This window comes from Chiroxiphia lanceolata, chromosome 2, assembly GCF_009829145.1.
Source record: "Chiroxiphia lanceolata isolate bChiLan1 chromosome 2, bChiLan1.pri, whole genome shotgun sequence".
Classification (NCBI taxonomy): domain Eukaryota; kingdom Metazoa; phylum Chordata; class Aves; order Passeriformes; family Pipridae; genus Chiroxiphia; species Chiroxiphia lanceolata.
The window spans coordinates 46,250,148-46,276,602 of record NC_045638.1 but is presented as its reverse complement, the minus strand read 5'-3'; the positions used below and the strand labels follow the sequence as shown (position 1 = coordinate 46,276,602).

Below are 26,455 nucleotides of genomic sequence, written 5' to 3'. Positions count from 1 at the left end.
TGACCATAGGGACCAGAGCAGATAAAACCAAAGGCATGTGTTTACCTCGTGTCTCAGCCCTGCCATTGGACTTGTGAGCTGGTCTTCCGCAAGGTTCCAATGGTAGCTGCATAATCTGTCTCTCCCTCTTTCTCCTTCTTACTTCTTGCTCCCTCTGCTTCTCTTTCTTTGCTCCTCTCTTGATGTTTTGGGTAGCTTCAAGCTGAAGGGATTGGATTTTCATTTAAGTATTATGGATTAGTATATGTTAGGTCAGTATTGTGGTGGAACATTTTGTCTAGCTTTTGTGGTACCCTTTTGAACCTTTGCCAAGTTCCCTTATTTTCTCCCCTCAATTATCAATAAAAGCACCTCTTGGGAACAAGTCTGTGGCTTATTCTCTTGATGCTATCTCTAGGTATTAAAGAACCCTATATATATTTTTTTTTAAGTAAAACTAGCTGAACCCATAAGCTTGCTGCTCCAGGGTCGGAGTATTAGAGCAGAATCCTGGCAGGGACCTGCTGCCCCATGAAGAGAGGAGACCACACAGGAGTAGGTTTTCTGGTAGGACTTGGGACATTTTGGGGAACTCACACTGGAGCAGGCCTGTGCCTGAAGGATTGCACCCTGTGGAAAAGTGACCCAACTTGGAGCAGTCTGTGGAGAACTCTTGCCCCTGAGATGGATTCACGTTGGAGAAGTTTGGGGAGGACTGTATCCTATGGGAGGGATCCCATGTTGGATCAGGGAAAGGACTCTTCTGCCTGAATAGTGGTAGAAACAATGTGTGATGAACTGACTGTAACCCCCATTCCCTGCCTCTGTCTGCCGCTGAGGGGGACTCAGGTTGCACTCAGGAAGGAGGGAGGGGTGATGGGAGGATGTTTTAAAGATTTATGTTACTTCTTATTATCCTGCTCTGATTTTGTTAGCAAGAAATTCAGTTGTTATCCTCAAGCTGAGTCTGTCTTGCCTGTGACAGTATTCAGCAAGCAATCTCTTCTGGTCCTTATCTCAACTCATGAGCCTTTTGTTATATTTTTTTCTCTCCTGTCCAGTTGCAGAGGGGAGTGATAGAGCAGCTTTGTTGGGTACCTGGCATCCAACCAGGGTCAACCCATCATAATTGAATATGAATAAAGTGGCTGGTTCAGATGTGGACAGTAAATCTTGGTAAAATGAACTCTAACCAGAAGGTAGGAAAACAAGACCACACTCAGGAGAGTGAATCAAACACTATGAATTGAGACTTATTAAGTCTTTAGGTTTAGCTCTCTAAGATTAGAGATTAGTAAATAATTAACTATGATTTATTTAAATATACTCAAACAACATATATAACCCTTGGAATATTGTCAATGCTGTCACAGTCAATATTTTCCTTATCTAAGTAAAGATAAGCTTCTTTCTGAACCTTCTATTTTTATGTTGTTTCAATTTAATGTCATTGTAGTTTGCTTCATATTACAAATATTGTTTCTGAAAAAAATTATTCTATTCTACTTGGCCTGCACCTGAGCATCCCAAATATTCATGGCTTTGGTACAACAGTGTGAAAATAAAAATGCACACCGACAAAGTTGTGAGTAATTTCTATGGAGCTATAGGGATTAAGTGCCTGGCAAGCCACAAAGGGGACAATAAAAATATGTCAGGTCAGTTCAGTATTTCACAGTGGTTCATAAAGGTTAATGAGGAATGAATAGAATGTTTTGTAATCAGCACACAGGTGATTAGTTCCATGCCACTCATTCTCAGTAATGCAGAAGAGAATAGCAATATTACATTGATGTTAAGAATACAAGGGGAGAACATCTCTTCTGAAGATCATTATGATTAAAAACTGGGTACACTAATTCCTGATCCTCATCTCAACTCATGAACCTTCCATCATATTTTCTCTCCCCTGTCCATAGGAGTGACAGAGTGGTTTTGGTGGATGCCTGGTATCCAGCCAGGGTCAACCCACTACAACATCTCTCTATACGTTTTGTTTTAGGGAAAAAAAAAAATCTTTCCTTTTAATATATTGCTTTGCAAGACTGAAGAATGCCAGTAATAGCATTAATCAGAGAAAGTACACAAAGGGTCTCTGGGAATTCTGGCATACTGTCAATATCTCAATAGCATCAGTGCAAGAGTTAGGCAGTAAAACAAACAGATACTCTTCAGCTTTGAAACATTATTGTAGCTTCCTACAAAACTTATAGAAATTGATCTCCTCAAATAAGCGCATTAATACCAGCAGACTCTGAGTGGTAGTGTTTTAGTCTGAAATGTCAGGGGACTTTTGAAGATAATTTGAACAAAGTTATTTTTTTGGTACTGCAGGAAGATGATGACTGTATGACCTCTGGTGTTCCTTTACAACCTAAATTATTCAATGATTATATGATGAATGCCATCAGTAGCATATCATGAGGGAGGATCATGACAAATATTGACAAAACACGTCTGCTATAATCAAGATCTCATTCAGTACACTTGGGCTGTTGAAAGAGTAGGAAATTCTTCATAGTCTCTCCATTCAGGAAATACTACAGAAACAAAGAACTAACTTTAATATTTGAGCACACATTTTCTTTTTTCCACCTCGCTTTGACATCAGTTTTTAGCCAAAACACCTATCAGATGAACACCTACCTATGGTATTCTGCCTTCACTTGATGTTACAATTGGAAGGTTCACAAAAGAGAAAGTACAGCAATCCAGTGGTAGCCTGGGCATTCCTACTATTCACAGGAACTTGTAGTGCCTTCTCTTCAGAGCTTCACTTCATTGGTCCTTCGCAGAAGTTGTCTCTCTCCTGAGGAAAACAAAAGTCAGTGTTGTCAAGTCTTTCTATTGCTGTTCTCTCAAGGATCCTGTTCACCTGTTCACTCCTGTTTTTAATATTGGATGATTTTGCACCATCTGAAATCTCCTGATCTCTTCCTTCTTTCACTCAGTTCTAGACCCTTTCCCATCACGTTTGTCTCACTAAGTGCTAGGAGATTTTGGCTTTCTCAGTAAATGAAGTTTGGATTTTTTTGTACATTTCTGATATATTTCTGATTTAAGTACAAATATTTCACCATTTTTTGTTACCCTGTGCCTTGTTACTAGGTGTATTGTGTGGGATAGGATCATGGAAGTGCAAGAGCAGTGCAAGAACTACTCAGCAGTAGCAAAATCATATTATTAACCCTGTGTTAAACACAAATTAAAAACTTAGCCAGCGTGAAGAAATTTAACTCTACCCTAGCCAAAACCACTACATGTTGTGAAAAAAAGTGCATATTTTTCTTTTCTGGGGTGGGAGGTAGGAATTTTTTTCTTTGGAGCAGAATGTAGGAGCTATTAGACGCTAGAAAAGCATGGTTTTCTCTTCATAGGGCACTTCAGCCAGAAGCTGGGTCACATAACAAATCAATCATTTCTCACAGGAACTGTAAAGGAAAGGGAATGGAAAGATGACAGAAGCTTTTTTTACATCTAGGGAGAAGCTAAACATTTTTTTGAAAGAGTAAGTATTTTTGAAAGTAAGTTTTTTTTCAAAGTAAGTTTTTATTAAAAATTTACTTTCTGATCTTCAGGGCCTAATTAACTGGAACTAACTCCTTAGCCATTATGAAATTGTTTTAGCCCCCCAGAGAGGGGGCTGACAGAATTCAGCATTTTCTGAAGAATTGCAGAGTAAGGAAAGCTTTCCTCATTCTCTTCGTTGCTTTCTCCTGCTTGGCATGCTGCAACCATTTTACTAATACACTTTCCCCCAGCTAACTGCTTGGTCTTGTAGGAAAGCTGTCTTTTCCTGCTGAGACAGCATTCTCAGGCACATACCACAATACAAAAAAGGTCAAAAAAGAGAATCAGGGAACTTACAATTAGAGTTAGTATGTCTGTGCAAAAGACTGGTAGATATAATTACAGTACGAAGAGGGAAAAGGAAGTGGGGGAAATAAAAGAGAGTTGAATCTCATCCTCTTTATTAACAGTGAATTTTAAGCCTATTTTATAATGTATTTATGATTCAACCTGCCAGAATTTTCTCAAGAAGCACATGAAGAGGTATTGAAAAATAATTTTATTTTATTATCATGACTATTAGAATTGGTTATGGATAAGACTGTATTATTTCTATTCAGATCCTCTGAACTAGTCTAATTCAGGAATAAAAGAATGAGACAAAGGTATAGTTTATAACAAAGAACAGATAGTACTGCATTTTCATTAGATACCATTTTATTGTTGTTGGAAAGGAAACTCGGCTAAGCTCTATAAGAATGTTCAGACAATAGAGTTATTTTTCCCTCTATAAAGCTGGCATCCACACTTTACAGATTCAGCACAGTGAAATGATGTATTTGGCAAGAACACTCTCTCTGGCCAGAAAAAACCAGATGACTCATGATTCAAAGTGTCAGGTTTTTCTTGTATAAAGCTAAGTTATAGTCAGTAGCTACAAATCATAGAATTACAGAACGATAGAATACCAGGTTGGAAGCGACCTCAAGGATCATCTAGTCCAACCTTTCTTGGTGGAAGCATAATCTAGACAAGATGGCCCAGCACCTTGTTCAGCTGAGTCTTGAAAGTTTCCAGCATTGAGGAATTCACCACTTCCCTGAGCAGATTATTCCAATGGCAGATTGTTCTCATTGTGAAAAATTTTCCTCTTCTGTGTCCAGTCAGAATCTTCCCAGAAGTAATATGTACTCATTACCCTTCATCTTTTTCATGTGACTCCTTGTAAACTTGCTTGTAGCCACACTTTAAATACTGGGACAGGGTGACAAGGTCTCCCCTAAGCTTTCTTTTCTCAAGACTGAACAAAACCAGTTCTCTCAGCCTTTCCCCATTTGGCTTCCCAGTCCTTGGATTATCTTTGTGACCTTTCTCTGGATCACCTTTGTGACCTTTCTCTGGACCATCTGTAGCCTGCCCACATCTTTTTTGCTTAGTGGGGACCAAAACTGAAAGTAGTATTACGTGTGTGATCTGTGATGAGCACTGAATAGAATGGGATAATGGTTTTTTAATCTCTGCTGGTATTGCCTTTGTTGATGCAACTCAGCAACCTGTTGGCTTTCTTTGTCACAGCAGCTACACACTGTTCAGTCATATTGACCTTGTCCACCAGGACCTCCAGGTCCCTTTCCACAGAGCTGCTTGCCAGCCAGGTAGATCCCAGACTGCTACACTCCTGGATTAAGTTTTCCTGTTCCTTGTTGAACTTCATAAGACTTGTTAGCTCACTCTTTCAGCCTATCCAGGTCTTCCTGCAGGGTGGCTCTCCCTTCTGAAGTGTCTGCTTCCTCCTCTCAGGTTGGTATCATTAGCAAATTTCATCAGGGTAAATTTGGTCCCATCATCCAGGTCACTTATGAAGATATTAAATAGTGTTGGACCCAAAATCAGTCCCTGGGGACCCCACTTGTGACAAGTTGCCAGTCTGAAAAGGAACTATTAATCACTACCCCTCCAGGTGTGGCTTGTCATCCATGTCCTCAACCACGGCCATTTCTGTAGACCGTAACACATCAGTTCCTCCAGGAGTCTGAGGGGAAGCTGTATCAAAAGCCTTGGAGAATCCAGGTAGACAATGTCCACTACTCACCTCACATCAACCGAGTAGGTACCTTTATCATAGACTGCAGTCAGGTTAGCCATGAAGTATTTGAGCTTGGTGAATCCATGCTGGCTTTTCCCAATCATGTGCTTCATTTGACTTATCAAAGTCCCCAGGAGGATTCATTCCACGACTTTTGCAGGGACTGAAGGAAGTAGCTTCTAGGTTTTTATATGAAAATTAAATTTGTATTGTTTTAGTCCAATTGTTACAATAGGATCATGCTGAAACTGTTTGAAAGAAAGAATAAGATTGTCTTAATTTTGAACTATCAGAAGACAGCAGGAATATCTATGTATTAAGTAATGCGAACAGGCGTAATTGTTTAAAGATTAGATTGAATTCAGTACACATTGTCAAACAGTAGGTATCTGAATAAGAAACAGACATCCGTCGAACATCTTTAAGAAAATAGTTAACTAGGAGAATTGTTAACAAATAAAACTACTTTGTTTCTAAAAAAAACCAAATCAAAACAAAAACTAAACAAAAACAACCAAAAAACCCCAAGCAACAAACCAAAACATTAAAGCTTTTCTTACTCACTAAAATCCACAGAGAACTGTCTCCTATCATCATGGAATTAAATTGATTTTAGTGTCTGTTTTGATGTATGCTTTGTGGGAGGATACTTGGTAATTTGATATATTTAGTGGATCAATAAGATTCTTCTGCTTTGTCAAATACTTACTAACTCACTAGCCTACAAGAGAAGAGCTTGTTACCCCAAAGATTAGGACATGCTTAAGGTATTCACCAATAAATACTGAGGCCCAGCAGTTAGATCCTTTTCCAATGACTCCTGCAGCTATAAGAGATCGAGCTTTATGGAGCGTCAACTCCATCACAGAGCAAGCTTAAACTAATACACTAATAAGACTGGGGATAAAAGGATCTCTTTGCTCTTCTTTACCAGCTACTGAGTCTGTTTGCTGTCTCTGTTGGCTGCTCCCAGATGGTCAGAGAGGAGCCCTTCCCGCTAACCCTGCCTGCATGAACTGCCATGTAGACTGCCTGGCCATATCCCTGTTTGCCGACTCCCTTTTGCCACACTCCGGGTTGCTCATGCTCCCTGGAGCCGTTCAAATGGCCCTTGATCACTCCCAGCACCAATGTCTCCTCTCCCAATTTACTGCCAAGGGCTTCTGGGTCATGGGGCTGTTGCTTGGGTGTTCCTGGACTCAGGAACCCCCCTGTACAGCTGGGTCTCACCCTCTGGACTTCCCTTCACTCTTGGCTGCTGAAGTGTCGGTGACTGAGACAGTTCACATAATCACAGAATCACAGAATATGCCAAGTTGGAAGAGACCCACAAGGATCATCAAGTCAAACTCCTAGTTATAAAATTACTTCGACAGTTATGTTCAGGAATCTGAATCCCACCATTTCTTTATTCTTCAATTTTACTAAAAAAAAAAAAATGCATAAAATGTGCAAAAAGAGGAGGGACTGAATAGAAAATTCCTTTACACCTTATGCCCTAAACATTGACTCAGGGATTTAATTTACATTTTTTTTCAGACAAAATTTCTTTCTCATATATATTTCTACCAAGACAAAAGCCATGTAGCCTAGTTACTCTTCTGGAAAGAGAGGTGAATGTGTATTATTGGAAAAAAAACGTGGTCAGATTTTCTAATTAATAGCTTTTTGGATAGAAAAGTTTTTGCCTCCTTTATCTAGCCTCTGCCCATATGTGAATCTGAAGACTCAGCTCGAGTCTACCACACCTAGAACCTAGGCTAATCTGGCTTTTGCAGCTTGTTTTGTCATGTATTTTATGAATGCTGTTCTCTCTTGGGTGAATATAGCCCCCTCCCAACAGATCTCTCATAGTTATTGGTCTGCCAACACATAATCATGAACTGAGAATCTGGCTTTTTGGCAGAACCAGGGCTCTGAACTGAAATAATTTTTCTTACATACTCTGAAGTTAGCTAGTAATCAAGCCTTTATTTTGAAGACTCTGATTGTAGATGGAGTTTCCATGTATCATTCAGATGTGTCTGCATTGGAGTACCACAGAGAAGGTGTACTTTCTGTAGGAAGAAATCTATGCCTCCACATTTCAAATGGGTACTCAGAAAGTAAACTTCTGGGCAACTTCATCTGTGACTGAGAAGAGAAATCAAGAAATAACTTGATGGGCATATGTAGTGTAGAGTATGGGCCTGTTGACTCTAAATATAAGACCAATTTTCACATTCCATATCTAAAACATTTAATAAGAAAGTCCAAAGGAACTCAGAGGGCTAAAACATGACTTTCTAAAATTTAAACATGGAATACTTTGAACATAAAATGTTTATTTTTTTATTAGTATAGAAACCTAGTTTCCCTTTATTCAATGTGCCAACAGCTGCCAGCAGTTTGGTAGAATCAATGAAACATATACCCAGCTGGGATTCACATACTTGAGATTGGATTGAAGATGTCTAAATCATGTTATTTGGAAATTAGGGATGGATTTCACATCACCTAACTCTAGTCCATTGCTCGTGTGGATGTTTACATCTGAATGAATACCTTTTATTATCAATGAAGAAATATAGATTTTCTGGTTTATGTCTGACAAATACAGACATCAGCGTTAAGGGTGTCTAAACAAAAGCAATGAAGTAGGAATTGAAAAATGCTTGGAGGGCTGGGACTTCAGAAACAACCTCTTGAAGTGTCTGCTATCACCTAGTTTAGACATCTGTTTAGTGTGCTGATAGATGTGAATCCAATCTCATTTGAATTCATAATTACTAGACCACGAGGTGCATTAAAGTTGTGATTTCAGTCCTGAAGTTCAGGCCACTGAAACAGGTATGATACATGGAGTGTTCTCTGGCTCATGTCCTTTTGTGTATTCTGCTCTTATAATTGATGAGGAGAAAGAACTCAATGGAAAACATTCCTTCAGGAAATTTCCAGATTAAATCTTATATAATAAAACTTATAATGAAGTTGCCATGTGTTCATAGTAGTTGTATTTTAGTTGAATTCTGTTCTCCATTCCTGAAAAACAACAACAAAAAAAAGTACTTTCTAGTTAAGGAAATTTCTAATTAACTGAAAAATTCTCAGTCTGTCTCACATTTCCCATGATCACATGACATTGACAACCACTGTATCATTGGTTTTTCAGGGTTACGTATAACTTAATTAGGTCATTTCTTAGTTTATGTTTCAGTTTGCTTTTGATTCATTCAGGCTGTTTAATACACAGTAGAAAAGGTACAAATGATATATAGTGGTTTACTTTTTTCTTTTGTTGTTGTAGGGTTTTGTCTGCGGTTTGGGTTTTTTTTGTTGGTTTGGTTGCTTGGGGGTTTTTTGTGCTTTTTTTTGGTTGTTTTATTTTTTGTTAATAAGGTTTGCCTTTAAGATACTCTATTAAAGTATACACTTGGAACACAAAACATCTTAATTAAGAATGCATTTTTCAAGACTGTGCATCATCCATCTGATTTTGGAGGACTTTCACAGGACAACTCAATCATATTTTGCTGTACACAACAAATTATGAAAGTTCATTAGAATACTTTAGAGGGAAAACAGTCAATTTCAAAATCTCATTTGAAGAGGAATTCTTCATAATAAGTTTATTAATTTGGGTTAATTAATTTCACTAGTAAGAATATATACTGAGTCTGAATTAGGTTATTTCTAATTTAGAGTCATTGGAGCCTGTAACCTTTTTTTTCTTTTAAATTAAACTAAAAATGTATTTTTTTCATATTTCCCTGTCACCATTCATAAAGATACAATAATTTCAAATTCCTGTTGATCTGTTTTAGTCCCTTTTTTCACACCTAAATGTTGTAAACTTTGATAAGCCATCAGTGATCATGAATGAATTAATAACCTTTACAAGAAGAAACAAACAAAATTATGATTCTGGACAGAAGGAGTGAGCCTGGCTGGGACGGTGTTCATTTCCTCATAGTAGCCCTCACAGTGATGTGCTTTGCACTGGTAGGTAGAAGGGTGTTGATAACACACCGGTGTTTTGGTTACTGCTGAGCACAGCATCAGTACTGTAACATTCCTTCCTCAGTTGAGGACAAGACCCTGGGAGGGGACACAGGTAAACTGTTATGCATGCTGAAGCCCTGCTTCTCAAAAGTGATCAGTCATGGCTGCTACTGGGAAGCAGAGAATAAACCATGATATTTTTCACTTCATTTCACTTTCGCGCACACAATCTTCCACTTTGCTTTTGCTTTAACAAACTGCCTTATCCCAACTCATGTCTTGTTTCCATCTTACTCTCTCCCCTGTCCATCCAGAAAAGAGTGTGATAGAGTGGTTGAGTGGGCACCTGGCATCCAGCCACAGTCAGCTCACCACAGGTGTCTAGGGACTTTACAATGGAAATTGTTATGTTTTGTACAGACAATTAAAATATTTCCTGTATAAAAACATATATATGGTAATATATATAACTATATATAGTGATATATATGTAGTAATAAATACATATAATAATTCCCAAATAAAAAAAGTGCTTGAATAAATACTGAAATTCTACTCTATATGCAGTAGAAGAGTTTCAGTCTAACAAACCAACAACAACAACAAAAAATGTTTAGGAAAGATTCTTCAGGAACATACTACAATATGGTGTTTAGACGAACTGGAGTGAGCTGCCTGATATAGCCAGTAAAACTGGGGTCTTGAAACAGGATTTTTTTAATATTCCATGTGAGTGCTCTCCTTGGAGATTCACGTAAAGAATAGAAATATCAGGTTTTAGTGTGTAACCTATGTTATAGGCATATTTAACACCAACAATCACTTAAGATTTCTAGATTTTAGAAATGAAATAATTAGAGACCATGTTAATCATTCCTGTCAGTATCTGTGTCCATACATAGCCCCTGAAGAAGAAATTTACATGCATCCAGAAAAATTGTAATTGTGATCTGTTGTTGCTAAGAATAGTTCTGTTTCTTAAAGTGAAATGGACATATCATATGTTAAAAAGCTTACACAGTAAAATTCTATCTATTCTAATTAAACTTGCAATTTCATCAAAAATATTTTATTTATTTTGGTTAGAGTTATTTCCTACAGATACAAGTTTTTGATGATTTATTGTATTTTGGTTTTGATCTCTGAGTTAAAATTTGTCTTATTTTGCTAAAAATAAATATTAGGCTGATAGTTCTAAAACTACCTTTCTTTTGCAAGAGTGTCAGAATTTCAAAAATTGATTTTTTTTCTCAGACCCTCAGTGTATACTGATAATTTAAGGAGTTTCTTGGTTGAAGTATTTACATATATATGTACAGGAAGCTGCACTTGCAGATTAAAACAAAAATTGAGAAATCAAATTTCACTTCTTATAAAAATTCTTGAATAATTTTCACTATACAGGTTGACATAGCAGAGAAAAATACAATAGGTGAAATTATAATTTTTAATGGAGACATAAGAAAAGAAACTATGAAAATAATCTAGCCCACAAATTCAAAGAAATTACTTGCGAGGTAAAAGAAAAATAATTTGAAAAAGTAGTGGTAGCACTTTTTGTTAATGCCTCCCACTAGTGGACATGGGACAATAAAGAGAGAAAGACAGATCCTACACCTTAAGCTTTATGAATGAAGTTGTTGCTGGTAGAATCAAGGATTTGAAAGTTCTGCTTTCATCCATCTAGATGAGGTACAACTTATTAAATTTGAACTGCTTGTAAAGCATTGAAAAATGAGAGATATATTTGAAGAAAATATTAATTGGAGCCCTCAATGACTGATTCATTGGAGTAAAGAAGGTAGCATAGAGAAGGAGAAGAAATTGCTAAATATACAATGGAGGTAACCCACACTGCTTCCACTACAGAAATACTTTGACTTAAGAATAATGACAGGTATCCAAGTGAATTTTCTGCTTAATGTACATTTGTTAACTTTGAAGTGCTTTAAACTGTAACACTTTAAAGTTCTTGGAAAGATTTCTTCTTCTTTCCTGCTTTTCTGAAGATCAAAAGTACTTCCTATCCCTTTCATTGACACACAGAGAGATGGTTCTGGTAGTGACAGGAAACTTTGTGAATCACTTGACCCAGTGTACTGCGAGTCCTCAGGAAGCCTTCAAAAAAATCCCTTTAATGATCCATTGGTCAAATGCCAGTTTAACTGAGTGACGCATACATCTTGGGTGGATTGTAATAAGATCAGTGTTCTTAAGTTATGAAATATTTAACTCCCAAAAGTTACATGTGCTCATGTATTTCCAGCCTACCTGTGCTCAATGGATCATTTTGTAGCCTTAAGCCATACCCAAACAATACTAGTCTGCTAGCTGCTAGGTTTTTTTTAGGAATTTTCTTTTGTAGCCTCTCACCGAAATGAAACCCAGATTTATTTAGTAAAGAGTCAGAAAGGCCCTTGACACCAAACTTTATTTCACTTCTAGATAATTTATAATGAATTATGAATATTGTCATTTGCTGTACTTAACTCTGTTATTGATAAAATACCTTATCAATATGTATCATAACTAAAATCAATAAGTAAGGCTTAACTGTACCAATTTGAATAAAGTAATTTCTGTCCAAAATCTACAGGTTGGGTGTTGAAATGCATTTTTGGAAACTGAAAAAACAGAAAGAAAAAAATAACATTGAATTTACTACCTTTGGACCAGCTAGAAGATGATGTTTTTATATAGTTAGACTTTCAAAGCAACAAAGAGACTAGACAATCAAAAGTTTAATAGGAGAATATCTATGCATATAAGAGTGTGTGTCTGTATGTATATATGCCAGACGGTAAAGTGGCAGCAAAGTGACTAGCTTTCCTACTGTTGTTTAAATTTCTAAAGTGAGATTTTTTTAGAATTTTGCCTTGTATATGTACAGAACCTTGGCCATCTGTCTTCACCATTTTCTGTTCTTTTAGCTTCACCTTCAGTTGAATGCCTTTACAGCTATGGTTGGAAAGCTGTGTGCTTGAAAGAAACCTAATGGTAAAAATGCTTGTTAGGAAAGTGTCGTGATGATGTGGGTGCTCATTTACCTATTTCAAAAATATAAAAAAGGTGCAAAAAAAATGTTTAGAACCAAATTTACTTCAATTACTGGTGACAGTGAAATGCTGAAAACTATGTGTTGGAGTCCTAAATACCATGAGATTTGATATAAATATGAGATTTCCTTTTCTTTTGGTGCACAAAATTTTGCACAGGTTTCAGGGTCTTACCAAATTGATTTTTGCAACTAGCTTTTCAGTTTTCTGGAGCAATTAGAATGACTACTAGAGAAAATATGCTCCTAAATGGTCAAAAGAAAATGTTATTAGATTTTCAACAGGCATGCTATTAGATTATGTTGTTTGTTCATTTCATCTTTATCTTGTACTGGCTTTCATGAGCTTAATTAAAGCACAAGGTTTTTATGTTAATATGATACTTTGATACGTATCAAATTAATTTTAATGGCTAATACTTCATTATTGTTTTAGAATCATAGAATCAGATGGGTTGGAAAGGACCTCCGAGATCATCAAGTCCAACCCTTGCTCCACTACCACCATGGTTACTAGACCATGGCACTCAGTGCCACATCCAGTCTCTCCTTAAAAACCTCCAGGGACACTGAATCCACCACTTCCCTGGACAGCCTATTCCAATGCCTGATTACCCTCTTTGTAAAGAATTTCTTCCTAATAACCAACCTAAACCTCCCCTGGCAGAGCTTAAGATCGTGCCCTCTTGTCTTACTGATAGCTGCCTGGGAGAAGAGACCGATGCCCACCTGGCTACAACCTCCTTTCAGGTAGTTGTGGAGAGTGATGAGGTCTCCCCTGAGCCTCCTCTTCTCCAGGCTAAACAACTGCAGCTCCCTCAGCCTCTCCTTGTAGGACTTGTGTTAGAGTCCCTTCTCCAGCCTAGTTGCTCTTCTCTGGACCTACTCCAGCACAAGATTAGGTTCTTTATATAGTCAGAGTTACATTAGCAACGAAAACAATTTGCAATTAACATTTTATTCTTCTGTTTGGAAGTCTTTATGAATACAGCAGTCTTGCATATGCAAATGATGAGGGGTTTTTGTATGATTCAGGATTTAGGAAAACTCTTGTTGGGTTTCTTTTATAATTAGAAATATTCCTAAAATATTTATAAGTCTGAGAGTGATTTTATGCTTCTTTTTGTGTGGGGTGATTTATTTTTCTGTTGTTATTATTTTCTTACATATAGTCTGATACAATTCTATTTCTCATAAAACTAGAAATCTATTCTCACTGCTAAATGCTATCCCTTAGATGAAAAAAAAAGGAAAGAGGAAAAAAAAACCGTGCATTTTTTATCTTCTTTACCAAATGTGACTGTTGAGCTAAATATTCTAGTAAAGACATAGAAATATAAATTTCAATATGTTAACAAAGACTGTTTATATATAGTTCCCACACTTACTCACCCCTTACACCCCAAAGAACTTATTTGAAGTCCTGTGTCTAATCTGTGGCAACATTCTTATGGAACATAATTTTCTTAGAGATATTATTGCAAGGGTAATAATACACAATATTTGTATGTACTGTGGTGAACGCAAAACTAAATTCGTATTTCACATTTAGATACTGTTTGTGGAATTTTCATACTCTTTTATTGTTTCTTTTGGTGCATCAAGTTTCAGTTTAAAAGACGAAAATATCTATCCATTTTTTATTTGAAGTCTGTGGGTGTTTTCCAATGTTACTGAAAAAAAACCCTAAAAAATTGTCTTCTAAATTTTTTGAAAGGCACACTTATAGCTAATATAACATGTTAAAACTTTAGTCATTGTGTCAAGAAGCATTATTACATTGTAAAAGCACCTTGGAAGACTCTTGTGCTATCAACATTTTGGTGGAAAACCAAATGCCTTGGTCAACCTGTACTGCTCTCCAGAATAAAAAAATTATTGCTCCTCAACATTTATCCTCTTTTTATTTTTTTATTTTCCTTTTATTATGGCCTTATATTCTTGTTACACTGGTGTTTCTGATCACCAGTACATGTCTTGCCCTGAGAGTGATATAGTCTCAAGACAAGTAATTTAAAGTAATAAGGACACTTTTCATTTTTTAAATTAGAAAAGATTATTTCTAATTGGTCTTTATTCAATTTTAATCATTATAATTACTGTCTTAAGCTTATTATTTCATATACAACATTGTAAAGTATTTGGTTTTCTAATTTAGTTGTTAGATCTCTAATTCTCCTTACTCCTGTCACTATGATCCTGAGAAACCGAATTTGGGGTAGATATGTTTACATTTATTATTGCCTCAGAAGAATTATGTTTAGTTTTATTTACTCACAAAGAAAGAGTTCTATGCTGTGTTTTAACCCCAGTTATAAAATATTAGAAAATACTAAGTTGTGTTTATATAGAATGTAAAGGTCACAGTGTGAAAGCCTAATATAGGAATTTTAGCTGCCTTACAGGTTATTTAAGACCTAGCCAAGCACCAAGAGAACTGCAAATTGACCCTTCTTACTGCGTAGGAAGTCAATAATTGCATATCCATGATAAGATCTATATAATACATAAAGATAGGTTTTGGTTATGAAAGAAAGTAGGTTTACAAATTCCAGTAGCATTCCATGTAAGTAACTTTGTGGGGGCTGCATAGAACCTGAGTCTAAAGCTATGAATGTCTTCCCCACTTTTAACTAAAATATGCAATATGAGAAAAATCTTTGGACTTCATGTAAGTACCAGATAAATGTTAGTATAGTTTCATGTTATTTTGGAATTTTCCAGCTGGAAATCTTCTTGTTGAAATGTTTCAAATGTTAATAAGAAAACACTGATAATTTAATATTAAATATATTTGCAGGTGTAGGTAGTATAATCTCTGTTTTGTTTCAGCCAAATTTGATGTTTGACATTTCTTTTGTCTGATATGGGCACAAAAGAAAAAAAAAACAGAACAGGTTTCAGTTTTTGCTTTGTTTTGTTGCATTTTTAGATGAAAATTAACTTTCTACCATTTCTGTTTTTTGCGTAAGAACCTGACACTACTTTTGGATAGGTGAAAGTGTTTGTATAAAATGGGACACTTTGGTTAGTACGGAGAATTAGGACACTAACTGTGAATATAGAACAATGTGCTGAAGCTCTTGAAAAATGCAGAACAGTGCTTTTCATCTCAGACTGCTCTGACTTGATTAGGCAAGGATTCCTGTGTATCCCCTGTATTTTAACTGATACAACAACTACTTTTCTCTAAAATTACACATTCTATGTAGAAATGTTTCTTGGCAGAAAAATTTGTCTCCATAAAATAAATTATTCTGGAAAAAAGAATAAATTAATTGAGCAAAAATATATAAGCAATGTCAAAATAATTAACTTCCTTTTCAGTTCTGTTGTATTTTTTTTAATTCCTGTAGGTTTGAATGCTCAATATTTTCGAAGTATTTTTTATAAATATTGGGCATAAGCAGTCACTTTATGTTATTTTGGGCATTGATGAAGTAAATATTTTGACTGAATAATGGTCACACATAAACTTTTGTACATTAATATAGCGGTTTTTAAAAGTGTATAAACTTTCTTTTGCCCGCAAAATTGTCACCATTTTATTGTGTTATGAAAGAATTTAATTAAATGACCATCAGACAATGAAAGTGCATCCTGTTGTTCATCTAAAACTACAGATAAAGTCACACAATAATCTGAAGCAAGATCCAGAATCACGGAATGGTTGAGGCTAAAAGGGACTTCTGAAGGTCATCTGGTTTAACCTCCTGTTCAAACCGGGTCACCAACAGTTAGTTACCCTGGACTAGGTTCAGAAAAGATAAAAGGAAGAAAAATCCACAAAACTTCATTGGATACACTTCCTTTCTTCTCAATGCAAAATGTTGGGGTTTTTTTCTCATTTGATAAGTACATGCTTTCAAATGTTTTGGCACAAAATGAAATCTTTATGAAACTAGAACAAGAGTTCTGCTATATCGTTCGAACAAAAAGGAGGGATAAATTTTTGGGGGCTTTTTTCAACTCTTAAATCATTGAAGTTTTGATATATACATGAACTTTGTATGTTTTTACCTCCTCTTAGCTTTTTCCAGATTTGTAGTCTAACATTAATATTCACCAGATGCAAAGACATTGCTTATTAGCACCAACTGCATTAGCAGATACAGCAAAAATATGTACTTTACCCATTTAAATTCCTCAAGAATAAACTCAGAAATGTCTTTGGGAGCAATAGAACCATTTAAAAATAGGAAAACTTGAGTTTATTTTAATAGTTGAATATTGCAGAAGTGGTTGTCAAGGATGTGATTTTTTTTCCATGTAAAAGTAAACAATTACTCAATGCTAAAATTGAAAATTAGTGAAGTTTATAAAAATTCCCTAGTCTGCTTTTGTAATCAAGGAAGGCAGTGAATTATCTTAAAAGGGCAATCAAATTCTTGGGCTATTTTTTTCTCCTGTTTGAAAAGTACAGGGGCCCAGGGGCTTATTAACCTAATTTAGGTTAGCTTAATCTGTGCTGAAAATTAGTTTTATGATCAGGTACATACTATGCCTCAATTAAATACACAGAGTAATATCAGTTTGACTGTGTGGATACTATGTCTATAATAGCTAAATTAAATAGGGCCAAGGCCCGTTCTCTGGACCTTGGAAAAGCAGCATAGCACTGTTTGTACCCATATTAATAAACTTTCATGTCCTCAGAAAAAAAGACTTGTCCATGCCATCTATTCCAAGTGATCTCTTACTCTTGATATCTGTGAAACAATGACCAGGAATTAACAGGGAATAAGTGATCCCTGGAGAGAACAAATCTATGTTACAGGTCATACTAACAATTTATAGCTTGGACACTCACACTTGAGAAGTGGTTTGCCGTTTTAGCACTATACTCATATAGCTTTCAGATCCACTTTCCTAAATATTAATCTGGGACTGCACAGGATGTAAATTGTCTGATGAAAGTCTGTGATTTCCAAATCTGAAATCTTTTGTCAACATATTTTTTGTAAAATCAGGTTTGGTTCCTCCACTCAAAACACGAAGTATTTGACATAGAGTGGTGCTTTGAGACAGAGATATACAATGTCTCTTTATTTTCCCTTTTCCACCACCCTGACATGAACATTTAGAAATGCCCTTTTAAGGGAATGCATTAACACATCTAATTTCAATGACTATTAATTAAGATGTTCTCCTTGTAGCTTTTATATTATAATGTGACAATTTAATAGGCAAGAGAAATTTCAATGGATAAACAATTTTAAAAGGATAATTTCAAATACGTGTGCAGGGATATCTTTGATATCTCCGAGGATTTGGGTTTGCAATTACAAGCAAGTCCTAATTACAGGTTTTGTAAGTGAGAATTTTTCTAGTTACTTCTCTCTGTATTGCAATTTTTGTGAAAATTCGTTGTCCTTTCAGCTATAACTCACTGTGTGTTACAGAGGATCCTACATATTCATGAATTTAAATATACCAATTTGAATAATTATCATGATTTTCATTAAACTATAATGAAGAAGGAAAGAGATCTTTACTGTCGTAACTCGAAAGCACAGAAGAAAAAATTATGCTTTGAACAGGGACATAGAGTTTTGAAATAATTTATATTTCCATTCAGTGGTACTAATAACTGCTATCTACTTTTAATGAATACTTGTCAGTTCTGATGTTATGTTTCACTTACCTTCCTTTCTGTTAGCAATATTCCAGGCTTATATTTTTTTGCCTGGGTACCTTTAAGAGTATAGAATTGCAGATCTGATCCCTCCCTCCAAAGCCCAAAAGTTTATTTGTTCTTTTTATCACTAATCGCTGTAGTTTATCCAGTAAGTTGCTATAAAAAGTAAAATTCAGTTGAAAATACTGAGACCTGCCCACAAAGCTTTTTGTCATTCGTTCTTCCCTCTTGCTCCTTCTATCTCTACCTCCTCGTTTTGTCCTGTGTACCTTAACATATTGGTTTTCTACCAGTTAATCTATTCCTGCTTTCCTGAATTTTGCAGAACATACAAGGCATTGCCCATTAAATTATTGTGAGGGTAGATCTGAAAGTTTCCAAACCTCTCATTAAATATTTTCTCTTAACATTTAGACGAATTTTTGCTTCTAGTTAGAAGGAAAAGACCAAAATTACAAAAATACTGTAGACCAGAATTTAATTTCTTAAGGAATGAAGTTCATTATCTAAAGCTCTGATAGCAGTAGACTGGAATTAGGTACCTAGGAGCTTGGAGTGCTTGGTATGATACCCTGTAATCCCACAATTTTACTATCCATTACAATTATCCTTGTTAATGAACTATAAATTTACACTGTAAATTGTGATGTTATAAGAGAAGTTTTCATTACCTTGGTGTGCAAACATTGCCTCCCTTGACATTTCTGTAAACCAATTTTAATTTGTCTTCAAAATACAGTTTTAAGGAACATTTTATTTCCTCATTTTATGGACAGTGGAAATTTAGATGAGGAGATGAGGTAGGAAAGTGGAAACTATTCTTTTTGTGTGTTAAAATTTATTGCTCTGAGTTGATAAATCATTATGAAGGTTAAAGAAATATTTGTTGAATTGACTCTTTTATGCAATGTTTCCTCTTAACTTGTCCATTAATTCAGTAGATTAGTACACTTCAAAATACAGATGACACCAAGTTGAGGAGGGAGTGTTGATCTGCTGGAAGGCAGGAGGGCTCTTCAGAGGGACCTGGACAAGCTGGAGAGATAGTTTGATTCCAACAGGCTGAGGTTCAACACGGCCAAGTGCCGGGTCCTGCACTTTGACCACAACAACCCCAGGTAGCGCTACAGGCTGGGCACAGAGTGGCTGGAGAGCAGCCAGGCAGAAAGTGACCTGGGAGTTTGGGTTGACAGGAAGCGAAACATGAGCCAGCAGTGTGCCCAGGTGGTCAAGAAGGCCAATGGTATCCTGGCCTGGATCAGGAACAGTGTGGCCAGCAGGACCAGGGAAGTGATTCTGCCCCTGTACTCAGCACTGGTGAGGCCACACCTGGAGGACTGTGTCCAGTTCTGGGCCCCTCAGTTCAGGAAGGATATTGAGGTGCTGGAGCAGGTCCAGAGAAGAGCAACGAGGCTGGAGAAGGGACTCTAACACAAGTCCTATGAGGGGAGGCTGACGGAGCTGCAGTTGTTTAACCTGGAGAAGAGGAGGCTCAGGGGAGACTTCCTCACTCTCTACAACTCCCTGAAAGGAGGTTGTAGCCAGGTGGGGTTTGGTCTCTTCTCCCAGGCAACTATCAGTAAGACAAGAGGGTACGATCTTAAGCTCTGCCAGGGGAGGTTTAGGTTGGCTATTAGGAAGAAATTCTTTACAAAGAGGGTAATCAGGCATTGGAATGGGCTGTCCAGGGAAGTGGTGGATTCAGCGTCCCTGGAGGTTTTTAAGGAGAGACTGGATGTGGCACTCAGTGCCATAGTCTAGTAACCACGGTGGTAGTGGATCAAGGGTTGGACTTGATGATCTCGGAGGTCCTTTCCAACCTAGTTGATTCTATGATTCTATGAAAATAGACATTACAGGGTGAAAACAAGAGATAAATTGCTGAAGTCCTCCCAGTCCATTATCGCTGAAATGTTTCCTGGTATTATGCAATCTGTGTAGTCAGAAAAGTGTACAGAAACTTAACTCTTTGGAGTAACTTGTTAATTTTAAGTAATCTTAAAATCTTTTATACCATTCAAAAACCAAAATACTAAGCTGAGCGTGTGTTTGTGTTTACATGTACAGTTGTGTATACAAGTAAGTATCATGTCTATGTACATGATGACTTTGCTAACTAATTGTAAAAATTAATTAAAAATTTTAATTACATGATTCATCAAGAATAAAGACTCCATCTTTTCCAGAATTAATAATAAAATAAACTAAGAAATATTACAGGGAGAAACACCTATAAAAAAATAAATAATGCATTTAATTAGGTCTTGCAGACTATTTCTTAAGATATGCATGATAATATAAGGATTTCAAGATTCCAAATAACTAAAAAAATCACACACATTCCAAAATAGAAAAAAACCAGAAAACCACAGAACCCCCCCCAACCCAAACAATGACAAAAAAATTGATCCAGAAAAACTATCATAGCTTGTTAACAGTCATTGAGGACAAAACCATTTATGTGATGATATATGAATTCACAAAGGCAGCCTTTCTATCATGCACTGCAAAACCAGAATTTTTCTACCAAACGTGTATACTAATCACAACTACATCTCATGCACAGAATTCTTTTACACTCAGTGGAGAGACACAGTTACTTTAAATTATCTGTCCTAATTATTTAAACTCTACTGGAATGTAAAGATTCTGGCATCTTTTTGTTCCACTGGTTGGGCACTCAAGCAGTTCTCATGGAATTTCAGAACATCCATAGGACAACCCCTAAAAGCAGGCTAAAGAAGGTCACACAACTTTGGAGGGAAAGAGACCTTAAAGGTAAGTGACCGCTGGAATAATTTCTCATTAGAAACAGCTGATGTTCTGTGATCAAACTGGGTCCATCACCATACAACAGACTAAGCATTTTAGTCCTCTACTCCGAATGTGTTCATCATCTTTTAACTCCACAGAATCAACCACCTCATATGAGATATTTAATTTTTCTGAGTTAAAAAATAAATTACTGATAATATGAAGCAAGATTTTTGCTACATCCTCTTGGACTCATATTATGTCATAGCACCACAAAATAGTTACATTTTATTGAGTTGATATCATGTTTTACTGTGTCTTTCAATTTTGTTGCTGATCTTGCACAGTGCAGTAGGTAAGAATTTGTTTGTCATTATCATCATCTGTAAATAAATGACACCTTAAATACTATCTGAGCTGTAATTTGTTTGATGGGTATAAATGCTCAGTGGTAGAGTAGAAAAAAGTATGATACTAAGTATGTTACAGTTTCTTGTCCAGTGATTTATAACAGCCATACAAAATGAAGTTTATACCCTATAAATTCCAACACATGTTTATCTTCTGGAACTCATCTAACTTCTATGATATGCTAAAATAATTTATCTCTTCTTCTGTGTTACATTAAAATTGTAATTTATTATTCATTTCTTCTTTTCTCTTTTGCAGACCATGCAGTATGCTCCAAAGATCAAATGAAGAATAATGTCAGGATGACACAGTTACTGCTGTGAAATCCAAGAAGCTCAGCAATAATGTTAATGCATGTAAAATAATAATGAAAAATAATAAATAGGAGAATTGCTGATGTCCTTGACAATTTATTAATCAAAGTTTGCAAAATTACTGATTCAAATTCAGCTTTTTTTCCTTAACACTAACTCCATATGGCTAAGAAAACAACGTAGAGAGGATGGGAAGAGTAGAAATATCAGCCGTGATTTGGCTGCAATACATTACAGAATGTACTATATTGATAGGATATCCAATATAGCATAGAGGTAATGATGCAAAAGTAGAACACACTGACTTGTATTTCTAGTTGAGGTCGCATTGGCCATACTATTTTGAAAATTATACTATCTTTAGTAATCATGATTCCTGTTAATAGCCCATACACAGCTAAATACAGGATTAGTTGTGACGGATTGTGGCATGTCTACATTCTGAAGCACTTTTCATGTGTTTACAGTTTGAATTAACAAATTAATGATTTTTGCCAAGTAGTAAATTCTGTACTAAAAAAAAAATAAAAAATTAAGAAAACCCATAACAACAGGCAACAACATGGCAATAAAAATGAATGAGTAAATTGTGAAAATAAAAGAATTACATGTAATGATACTTCAACAGAATATCTTTCTGGCTTCTAGCTAGTATGAATTCAGAAACCTTTTGAGCAAAAGATGGCATGCTCTGTGCGTCATAACTCTAGGTGCATTTTATTTTCATCCATCATTTCTAGTGGTTTTGAACTGGTGTAATTTTCTTTCTTCAAGGACTTCCATATTTTAATTGTGTATTTTGTGAATAATTTGCTTTCTTTTTCATCTGGAATTTGTTCAATTCTAGTTCATTAAAACAGATCTTCTGTTGAAAAAATGAACAATTTTTCCTGTTTCTCATATTTGTTTGTTTTCCCTGTCAGTCATTTCTTTTCCAAACTCAAGTGTGTTAGTTTGTTTAATTTCTCCTTATACAGAGGTTGGCTCTCAATCATCCTTGACATGCTTTGGTTTTAGTTTTTCTACTTCTTATATCTTTTCTGTGTCAGAAGTAATGTGCACTGTATTCAAGGATTTGTTAACTGCAGAAGTTTAATAATGTATGTATGAATAGAATGACATATAAAATAGCTAAAGGCTATGTTATAGTAAAAGGATCCAGACTAATTTAAAGGGGTATGTGAAATATTAGCTTTGATCATTTGTGACCCTCTAATACAGAAATCATAACATCTAAGAGCAAATCTCTTTTCCTTACCAAAAACAAACAACCAATACCCAACAACAACAACAACAAAAAACCAACCAAACAAACCCCACAAACAGTCAAAAAACAAATGAATTACCTTTTTTGGTTTTTTTGCCTTTTTTTAATTTGGTCAAAATAATTGAGAATTGCATTGTTCTGTTACTTCGACCTAATATTTACATCTGTTTCACCTCCCCTACAATTTTAAGTGTTTATTGTGCTAATTGCCTGCTACATCACATAACTTTAGCTTGTTACTACAGTGTGGGAGGAGAAATATTGTTCTTACGTTCCCTCTTATGGTAGCTGGTATTCTAGATAGTGCATATTTCTGACTTTAAATTAAGCTTATTACCTTAATTTGGTCCTAGATGATAGTGTACTTTCAACTATAAATAGAATTTTAGTTTAATTTCTTTTGTTTGGCATGGATTATAAAAAACTCAATATCAATCTGACCTCTCAAGAAAAGGGAAACCTTATATCAAAGGCTTGGTTCAGACAAGATGAAGAGTTTTATCTAGAAGCAGACCTGGTTTAAAGGTATTCTAAAAAGAGAAAGAACCAGAATGGTTTGGGTTGGAAGAAACCTTCAAGATCATGTGGTCCAGTGCCTCTGCCATAGACAGGGACACCTTTCACTAGAACGGGTTGCTCAAAGTCCCATCCAACCTAACCTTGAACATTACCAGTGATGACGTAACCACAGCTTCTCTGGGCAACTTGTTCCAGTGTATAACCACCCTCATAATGAAGAAATTCTTCCTAGTATTCAATCTAAATATACCCACTTTCAGTTTAAAGACATTCCTCCTTGTCCTATCCCTACATGCCCTTTGAAGAAGTTCCTCTTTAGCTTTCTGATATGTCCCCTTTAGCTACTGGAAGTCTACAATGAGGTCACTCCAGAGCTTTCTCCTCCAGGCTGAACAACCCAAACTTTTTTCAGCCTGTCTTCATAGGACATGTGCTCCAGCTGTCTGACCATTTTCATGGTTGTCCTCGGGACCCTCTCCAACAGGTCCATATCTTGTACTGGGGACCTCAGAGCTGGATGCAGCAGTCATCATATGTCATTTCATATATTTGGGTACTAAATACATTTTAATTCTTTCATTAAAAATTAATGCAATAGAAAAGTGTTTAATAAAGAGACAATAGTGATAAGGTAAAAATATAAAGTAGAAATACCCAACAAACTTTTTGGATTGAACTTATTACAAAACCTACAAGTAGCCTAAAAAACTGAACTAACTCTACTGATGTAAATACTTAAGTTGTTTTGCAGTAATTTGCATCTAAACAAAAGCATAGGCTCCCACTTGAACAATAAGGATAATTTCTCCAAACTTTTAATTTTTATCTCAATTTTATCACTTAGTGTTGTCTATATTACAAAAGTAATTTCCATTGTTAAAGTCCACTGACATAAAATTATCTGTGCTTCCTTCTTCTTGGACAGAAGATTCAGTTATGGGTGCTATGGCTCTAAGAGTACTTCGAGATATTTACTACAATGTACTTAAACAGCAAGGAAAAGCGTATAAAATCACAAAATATAAACATCAATTCCACTATGCTTTTTTCACTTTCATTATTATTTTAAAATATTTCACTTATGATTAATATATTAGCTAATCGCATTTCTTAAAATGAAATATGAACATGCATTTACTTCACAGTATACTCCAAGAACTTGTCTGCCTGAATAAACCTGCATAAGACAAGTGAAGTCAGACAGTATTTGCTTTCCTCTTCGCCATGAACTCAAAACGCTTAAGGAAAATCAAAGCCCTTCTGAACATGCTCTCCCTTCAAGGGTATCTTTCCCTATTGCTTTTTAAACCTCACAAACTTGGCTTTCAATCCATCATATTAATTAAGCTTTAGAACAGAATTTTAAATGTTCTTAACCAAAGACAGGAATCCCAAAGACTAACATGTCACAAATATTTTGAATAAACTGCAAAAGTACTGCAGTCAAGAAGAGAAGAAATATAATGCCAGTGTCATGACAGAAAGTATCACAAGTCATTGTGTGCTTATTTTAAGAAATATTGAACAACTTTGATAGGAATCTTCAGGTCAAATTTGTCTACCTGTGAAAGATAGTACTAAGTAAAATGTCAAAAACTTTAGACACAACTCTGAAAAATCACCTTCTAGTTAAGATATAAACCATGTGAAGATAATGCTTTCATTTGTAAACTAAGAAGCATACTAGTATCCTAGTGTCATGGGAAAAAAACTGAAAACACAAAGGTCAGTCTTTAAGTTCTCTGACAAGACTTTTCGTTAATCTCTTAATCTCATCTTGTCTAAGCACCAAAGAAATCTTATGTCAGGAAATGGCTGCTTCTTGTGACAGAATTCAAACACATGTCTAAGATTTCAGAGGAATCTTCACAACTGACATGAGGTTGATTCACATGGTTTCAATAATCTCATTAAGCTCTAATCATTTAAATTAGTTTTCTGATTTAAAATACTTGGCCAATGTCTGTTACAAATGAAGAGACAGTTGTACCCATAGATCAAAGCTCACTCACATCTTGAATATATAAAATATAGAGAATAAATCACACTTTTGAGAGGCGAACTATAAAACTTGCACTAGATGCCTAATTTTTACAGTGCTAGATGTAGATAAAGCAAATCCTACCACTGCAGCACTCCATGGTCCCATGTTACATCCCTAAGCCTGTTTTGCAAAAAATGGAGGAAAAGATGAATTCAAAAGGATATCATAGAAGCTATAATGTCTTGATCAATTGCCCAAAACACCTGTAACAAGTGTTGAGGAAAGGGCCAGAGCTGTTTTCGCCCACCAAACACACACACATAAACACAAAGCAATAGTAAAACATCAGTTTTCTGAATTATTTTAGAAGAAAATCATAAAATAAATGAAGACTCAGCAATATGCTTTTACCTCCTGGCTTGATAACTCTATAAGTACCTTTCCTGGAGTGTCCAAAGAAAGGCACAAAACAATCTGCAGCTCAGAAACATTGGACATCAGGCCGTTTCAAATAGCAACAGAGTGCAGTCAACTTATAAGCAAGTGTGTGATCAACTCCTAAGGCATCTTATTGGAGGTGATGACAGTATTAAAGTCTATCTTTACAAGTTGTTAGTCTTAGCTGTCTATTATGTAGCTTTGTCCAGTAGATACCGCCTTGTGTTTAACCTACTTAAACATGGTAAAAATATAACCAAGCTTGGTGCCCCGAAGAGGTACTAAAGTATCACTCTGCCAAAAAGATTTTGCACATCATATTACATATCCATTAATTCACTTCCATTAAAAGCATTTTATTTAACATAAAATAATTGCTATCTGGGTACAAATAACCTTTGTTCTTACCAGCTTTTGAAAAGAACACATGCAATTTGACAAAAGCCTTTTCCTTTCCCCCATTCCCTGGCTCCTCTGTGAAAGCAAAGGGAAATAAAAAATTTATTAAAAATACCAAAG

General features: G+C 35.7%; 1 long non-coding RNA gene across 1 annotated transcript; it reads right to left on the bottom strand.

The window, feature by feature from the left end:
- LOC116782931 lies at positions 1-20,479 on the bottom strand. Its single transcript, XR_004355406.1, has 3 exons — positions 20,400-20,479; positions 2,626-2,788; positions 1-202 (listed from the first exon to the last, which is right to left on the bottom strand). It is a non-coding gene; the product is annotated as an uncharacterized LOC116782931 (long non-coding RNA).
- Positions 20,480-26,455: the final 5,976 nt, after the last annotated feature.